This window comes from Pseudophryne corroboree, unplaced genomic scaffold (genome assembly GCF_028390025.1).
Source record: "Pseudophryne corroboree isolate aPseCor3 unplaced genomic scaffold, aPseCor3.hap2 scaffold_415, whole genome shotgun sequence".
In the NCBI taxonomy this organism is placed as follows: Eukaryota; Metazoa; Chordata; class Amphibia; order Anura; family Myobatrachidae; genus Pseudophryne; species Pseudophryne corroboree.
In genome coordinates, this window is record NW_026970049.1 from 391526 (window position 1) to 397344 (window position 5819).

A 5819-nucleotide genomic window follows, 5' to 3' on the forward strand; every position below is an offset into this window, starting at 1 on the left:
AGAGCCTCTGTTTTCCTAATCTGAACCGTTCTGGTGACATAAATTTTCAAAGTTCTGACCACAGCCAGAGACTTTGACTCAACGAAGGTGTCAGTGGCCAAAGGCACCATGTGGAAAGATGAACCACCTTCGGCAGAAATTGTTGACGTGTCCTCAATTCTGCTCTATCTTCATGAAAGATCAAATAAAGGCTCTTGTGATACTGCATGGTTTGTACTGTTTTCCATGTGCTCCCAGATCTTTCAAGCAAGTAGCATGGTCAAGAAAGTTCTGTTTGAAAAGAAACAAACATTTACTGTCATTGTTATGCAAATAAACTTACATTAAAGCTAACAAGAAAGCACACTCGTTCTGTCTTTAAACTGATAAAAGAAACCCCAATAATATGGGGCATGCAAAAATTGAGATAAAACTCAGTTTTGCTCCTCTCCACGGAAATCTTTAATAAAAGGCGAAATATTTGTTAGTTCTGAAGAGAAACCAGAGCATGACCAAGATTCCACCTGTCGCCTGAGTGCCATGCCAGCAGTTCTCATTCAGCTCAAAGTGAGCACCCAATTTGAATGAAAGAAAGCAGATTTCTCACCAGGCTTCCCCTTGCTATAAACATGGTTTGTACTCTTTTCCATGTGCTCCCAGATCTTTCAAACAATTAGTGTGGTCAAGAAAGTTCTGTTTGAAAAGAAACAAACATTTACTGTCATTTCTATGCAAATGAGCTTACATTAAAGCACACTCGTTCTATCTTTAAACCAATAAAATAAAACCCCAATAAGATGGGGCATGCAAAAATTGAGATAAAACTCAGTTTTGCTCCTCTCCACGGAAATCTTTAGTAAAAGGCGAAAGATTTGTTCATTCTGAAGAGAAACCACAGCATGACCAAGATTCTACCTGTCGCCTGAGTGCCATGCCAGCAGTCCTCATTCAGCTCAAAGTGAGCACCCAATTTGAAAGAAAGAAAGCAGATTTCTCACCAGGCTTCCCCTTGCTATAAACATGGTTTGTACTCTTTTCCATGTGCTCCCAGATCTTTCAAGCAATTAGTATAGTCAAGAAAGTTCTGTTTGAAAAGAAACAAACATTTACTGTCATTTCTACGCAAATGAGCTTACATTAAAGCACACTCGTTCTATCTTTAAACTGATAAAAGAAACCCCAATAAGACGGGGCATGCAAAAATTGAGATAAAACTCAGTTTTGCTCCTCTCCACGGAAATCTTTAGTAAAAGGCAAAAGATTTGTTCGTTCTGAAGAACTAGCACAAGGGAACTCTCAAAAGAAGAACAAGGCTCTGAAACAAAGAAATCTGACTTTTACCAGAGCTGACCAGAGGAAAACACAAACACAGTCCCCCACTACCACAAATAAAGCAGTCGAGTTTCCCACATTTGGGGAAATCACAGGGGTCAGCATACCCAGAATGCAATGAATGAACCTCACCCTGGGAGAATAATCTTCATGACCATGGTATCTCCTATGCAAAATAAGTATGATTTGGGATAGAGCTGGGGAGGGCCGCTGCTCAGGCACATCTCTGTCAAGTTAAGGAGATTCAACTGAGGCAGCACAAGGGAACTCTCATCTGGGGACAACAACTGCAGGGAGAACACATATTTTCAGATGAACATGGGAGGGCAGAAGGCTGCCTAATACTGAAGCACCCCCAAACAACAAACCAAATGCAACAACTAGTGCAAGCATTCCTGGGGGAAGGCCTGCCGCAGATGGATTTGCATATGGTGATGTCATCCAAGCAGTGGGTCAAAGTTGGCTTCAACCCTCGTCTGCATATGAAAACAGAAAAGGGGCGTGCAGGGCATGGTGGCCTTTTGCGGCGCTTGTCTGACCCCTAGTTTGCATTAAACACCTCCACCCTCCTTCGGTGTGGGGCTCATGTTGGCTATGCCCCAGCCCCTGAAGCATTCAAGCTGATTTTTCTCCCAAACGAAAGACACTAGAATGAAAATTTTAAAGCCTCCTGTTAGTGCTTCATCTACACGTTATAGCCCTGAATTTTCCAATGCCTATCTCTTTGCAAAAGAGAGATATCGGCAAGGAAAAGCTGTATTGTACCTTTGCATTTTTCTCCCAAACGAAAGACACTAGAATGAAAATTTTAAAGCCTCCTGTTAGTGCTTCATCTACACGTTATAGCCCTGAATTTTCCAATGCCTAGCTCTTTGCAAAAGAGAGATATTGGCAAGGAAAAGCTGTATTGTACCTTTGCATTTTTCTCCCAAACGAAAGACACTAGAATGAAAATTTTAAAGTCTACTGTTAGAGCTTCATCTACACGTTATAGCCCTGAATTTTCCAATGCCTAGCTCTTTGCAAAAGAGAGATATCGGCAAGGAAAAGCTGTATTGTACCTTTGCATTTTTCTCCCAAACGAAAGACACTAGAATGAAAATTTTAAAGCCTCCTGTTAGTATTTCATATACACGTTATAGCCCTGAATTTTCCAATGCCTATCTCTTTGCAAAAGAGAGATATCGACAAGGAAAAGCTGTATTGTACCTTTGCATTTTTCTCCCAAACGAAGGACATTAGAATGAAAATTTTAAAGCCTCCTATTAGTGCTTCATCTACACGTTATAGCCCTGAATTTTCCAATGCCTAGCTCTTTGCAAAAGAGAGATATCGGCAAGGAAAAGCTGTATTGTACCTTTGCATTTTTCTCCCAAACGAAAGACACTAGAATGAAAATTTTAAAGCCTCCTGTTAGTGCTTCATCTACACGTTATAGCCCTGAATTTTCCAATGCCTATCTCTTTGCAAAAGAGAGATATCGGCAAGGAAAAGCTGTATTGTACCTTTGCATTTTTCTCCCAAACGAAGGACACTAGAATGAAAATTTTAAAGCCTCCTATTAGTGCTTCATCTACACGTTATAGCCCTGAATTTTCCAATGCCTATCTCTTTGCAAAAGAGAGATATCGGCAAGGAAAAGCTGTATTGTACCTTTGCATTTTTCTGCCAAACGAAGGACACTAGAATGAAAATTTTAAAGCCTCCTGTTAGTGCTTCATCTATACGTTATAGCCCTGAATTTTCAAATGCCTATCTCTTTGCAAAAGAGAGATATCGGCAAGGAAAAGCTGTATTGTACCTTTGCATTTTTCTCCCAAACGAAAGACACTAGAATGAAAATTTTAAAGCCTCCTGTTAGTGCTTCATCTACACGTTATAGCCCTGAATTTTCCAATGCCTATCTCTTTGCAAAAGAGAGATATCGGCAAGGAAAAGCTGTATTGTACCTTTGCATTTTTCTCCCAAACGAAGGACACTAGAATGAAAATGTAAAAGCCTCCTGTTAGTGCTTCATCTACACGGTATAGCCCTGAATTTTCCAATGCCTAGCTCTTTGCAAAAGAGAGATATTGGCAAGGAAAAGCTGTATTGTACCTTTGCATTTTTCTCCCAAACGAAGGACACTAGAATGAAAATTTTAAAGCCTCCTGTTAGTGCTTCATCTACACGTTATAGCCCTGAATTTTCCAATGCCTATCTCTTTGCAAAAGAGAGATATCGGCAAGGAAAAACTGTATTGTACCTTTGCATTTTTCTCCCAAACGAAAGACACTAGAATGAAAATTTTAAAGCCTCCTGTTAGTGCTTCATCTACACGTTATAGCCCTGAATTTTCCAATGCCTAGCTCTTTGCAAAAGAGAGATATCGGCAAGGAAAAGCTGTATTGTACCTTTGCATTTTTCTCCCAAACGAAGGACACTAGAATGAAAATGTAAAAGCCTCCTGTTAGTGCTTCATCTACACGGTATAGCCCTGAATTTTCCAATGCCTAGCTCTTTGCAAAAGAGAGATATTGGCAAGGAAAAGCTGTATTGTACCTTTGCATTTTTCTCCCAAACGAAGGACACTAGAATGAAAATTTTAAAGCCTCCTGTTAGTGCTTCATCTACACGTTATAGCCCTGAATTTTCCAATGCCTATCTCTTTGCAAAAGAGAGATATCGGCAAGGAAAAACTGTATTGTACCTTTGCATTTTTCTCCCAAACGAAAGACACTAGAATGAAAATTTTAAAGCCTCCTGTTAGTGCTTCATCTACACGTTATAGCCCTGAATTTTCCAATGCCTAGCTCTTTGCAAAAGAGAGATATTGGCAAGGAAAAGCTGTATTGTACCTTTGCATTTTTCTCCCAAACGAAAGACACTAGAATGAAAATTTTAAAGCCTCCTGTTAGTGCTTCATCTACACGTTATAGCCCTGAATTTTCCAATGCCTAGCTCTTTGCAAAAGAGAGATATCGGCAAGGAAAAGCTGTATTGTACCTTTGCATTTTTCTCCCAAACGAAAGACACTAGAATGAAAATTTTAAAGCCTCCTGTTAGTGCTTCATCTACACGTTATAGCCCTGAATTTGTCCAATGCCTATCTCTTTGCAAAAGAGAGATATCGGCAAGGAAAAGCTGTATTGTACCTTTGCATTTTTCTCCCAAACGAAGGACACTAGAATGAAAATTTTAAAGCCTCCTGTTAGTGCTTCATCTACACGTTATAGCCCTGAATTTTCCAATGCCTATCTCTTTGCAAAAGAGAGATATCGGCAAGGAAAAGCTGTATTGTACCTTTGCATTTTTCTCCCAAACGAAAGACACTAGAATGAAAATTTTAAAGCCTCCTGTTAGTGCTTCATCTACATGTTATAGCCCTGAATTTTCCAATGCCTATCTCTTTGCAAAAGAGAGATATCGGCAAGGAAAAGCTGTATTGTACCTTTGCATTTTTCTCCCAAACGAAGGACATTAGAATGAAAATTTTAAAGCCTCCTATTAGTGCTTCATCTACACGTTATAGCCCTGAATTTTCCAATGCCTATCTCTTTGCAAAAGAGAGATATCGGCAAGGAAAAGCTGCATTGTACTTTTGCATTTTTCTCCCAAACGAAAGACACTAGAATGAAATTTTTAAAGCCTACTGTTAGTGCTTCATCTACACGTTATAGCCCTGCATTTTCCAATGCCTATCTCTTTGCAAAAGAGAGATATCGGCAAGGAAAAGCTGCATTGTACTTTTGCATTTTTCTCCCAAACGAAAGACACTAGAATGAAAATTTTAAAGCCTCCTGTTAGTGCTTCATCTACACGTTATAGCCCTGAATTTTCCAATGCCTAGCTCTTTGCAAAAGAGAGATATTGGCAAGGAAAAGCTGTATTGTACCTTTGCATTTTTCTCCCAAACGAAAGACACTAGAATGAAAATTTTAAAGCCTCCTGTTAGTGCTTCATCTACACGTTATAGCCCTGAATTTTCCAATGCCTATCTCTTTTCAAAAGAGAGATATCGGCAAGGAAAAACTGTATTGTACCTTTGCATTTTTCTCCCAAACGAAGGACACTAGAATGAAAATTTAAAAGCCTCCTGTTAGTGCTTCATCTACACGTTATAGCCCTGCATTTTCCAATGCCTATCTCTTTGCAAAAGAGAGATATCGGCAAGGAAAAGCAGCATTGTACCTTTGCATTTTTCTCCCAAACGAAAGACACTAGAATGAAAATTGTAAAGCCTCCTGTTAGTGCTTCATCTACACGTTATAGCCCTGCATTTTCCAATGCCTAGCTCTTTGCAAAAGAGAGATATTGGCAAGGAAAAGCTGTATTGTACCTTTGCATTTTTCTCCCAAACGAAAGACACTAGAATGAAAATTTTAAAGCCTCCTGTTAGTGCTTCATCTACATGTTATAGCCCTGCATTTTCCAATGCCTATCTCTTTGCAAAAGAGAGATATCGGCAAGGAAAAGCAGCATTGTACTTTTGCATTTTTCTCCCAAACGAAAGACACTAGAATGAAAAA

The 5819-nt window shown here is 39.4% G+C and overlaps 4 non-coding genes across 4 annotated transcripts; all 4 read right to left on the minus strand.

The window, feature by feature from the left end:
- Nucleotides 1–373: 373 nt before the first annotated feature.
- On the minus strand, nt 374–489 carry LOC135025454 (U5 spliceosomal RNA). The gene has a single exon (XR_010222203.1). It is a non-coding gene; the product is annotated as a U5 spliceosomal RNA (small nuclear RNA).
- A 275-nt stretch (nt 490–764) lies between these two features.
- Nucleotides 765–880, minus strand: LOC135025449 (U5 spliceosomal RNA). The gene has a single exon (XR_010222198.1). It is a non-coding gene; the product is annotated as a U5 spliceosomal RNA (small nuclear RNA).
- Nucleotides 881–1154: 274 nt separating this feature from the next.
- On the minus strand, nt 1155–1271 carry LOC135025456 (U5 spliceosomal RNA). Its single transcript, XR_010222205.1, has one exon. It is a non-coding gene; the product is annotated as a U5 spliceosomal RNA (small nuclear RNA).
- Nucleotides 1272–1330: 59 nt separating this feature from the next.
- On the minus strand, nt 1331–1494 carry LOC135025265 (U1 spliceosomal RNA). The gene has a single exon (XR_010222049.1). It is a non-coding gene; the product is annotated as a U1 spliceosomal RNA (small nuclear RNA).
- Nucleotides 1495–5819: the final 4325 nt, after the last annotated feature.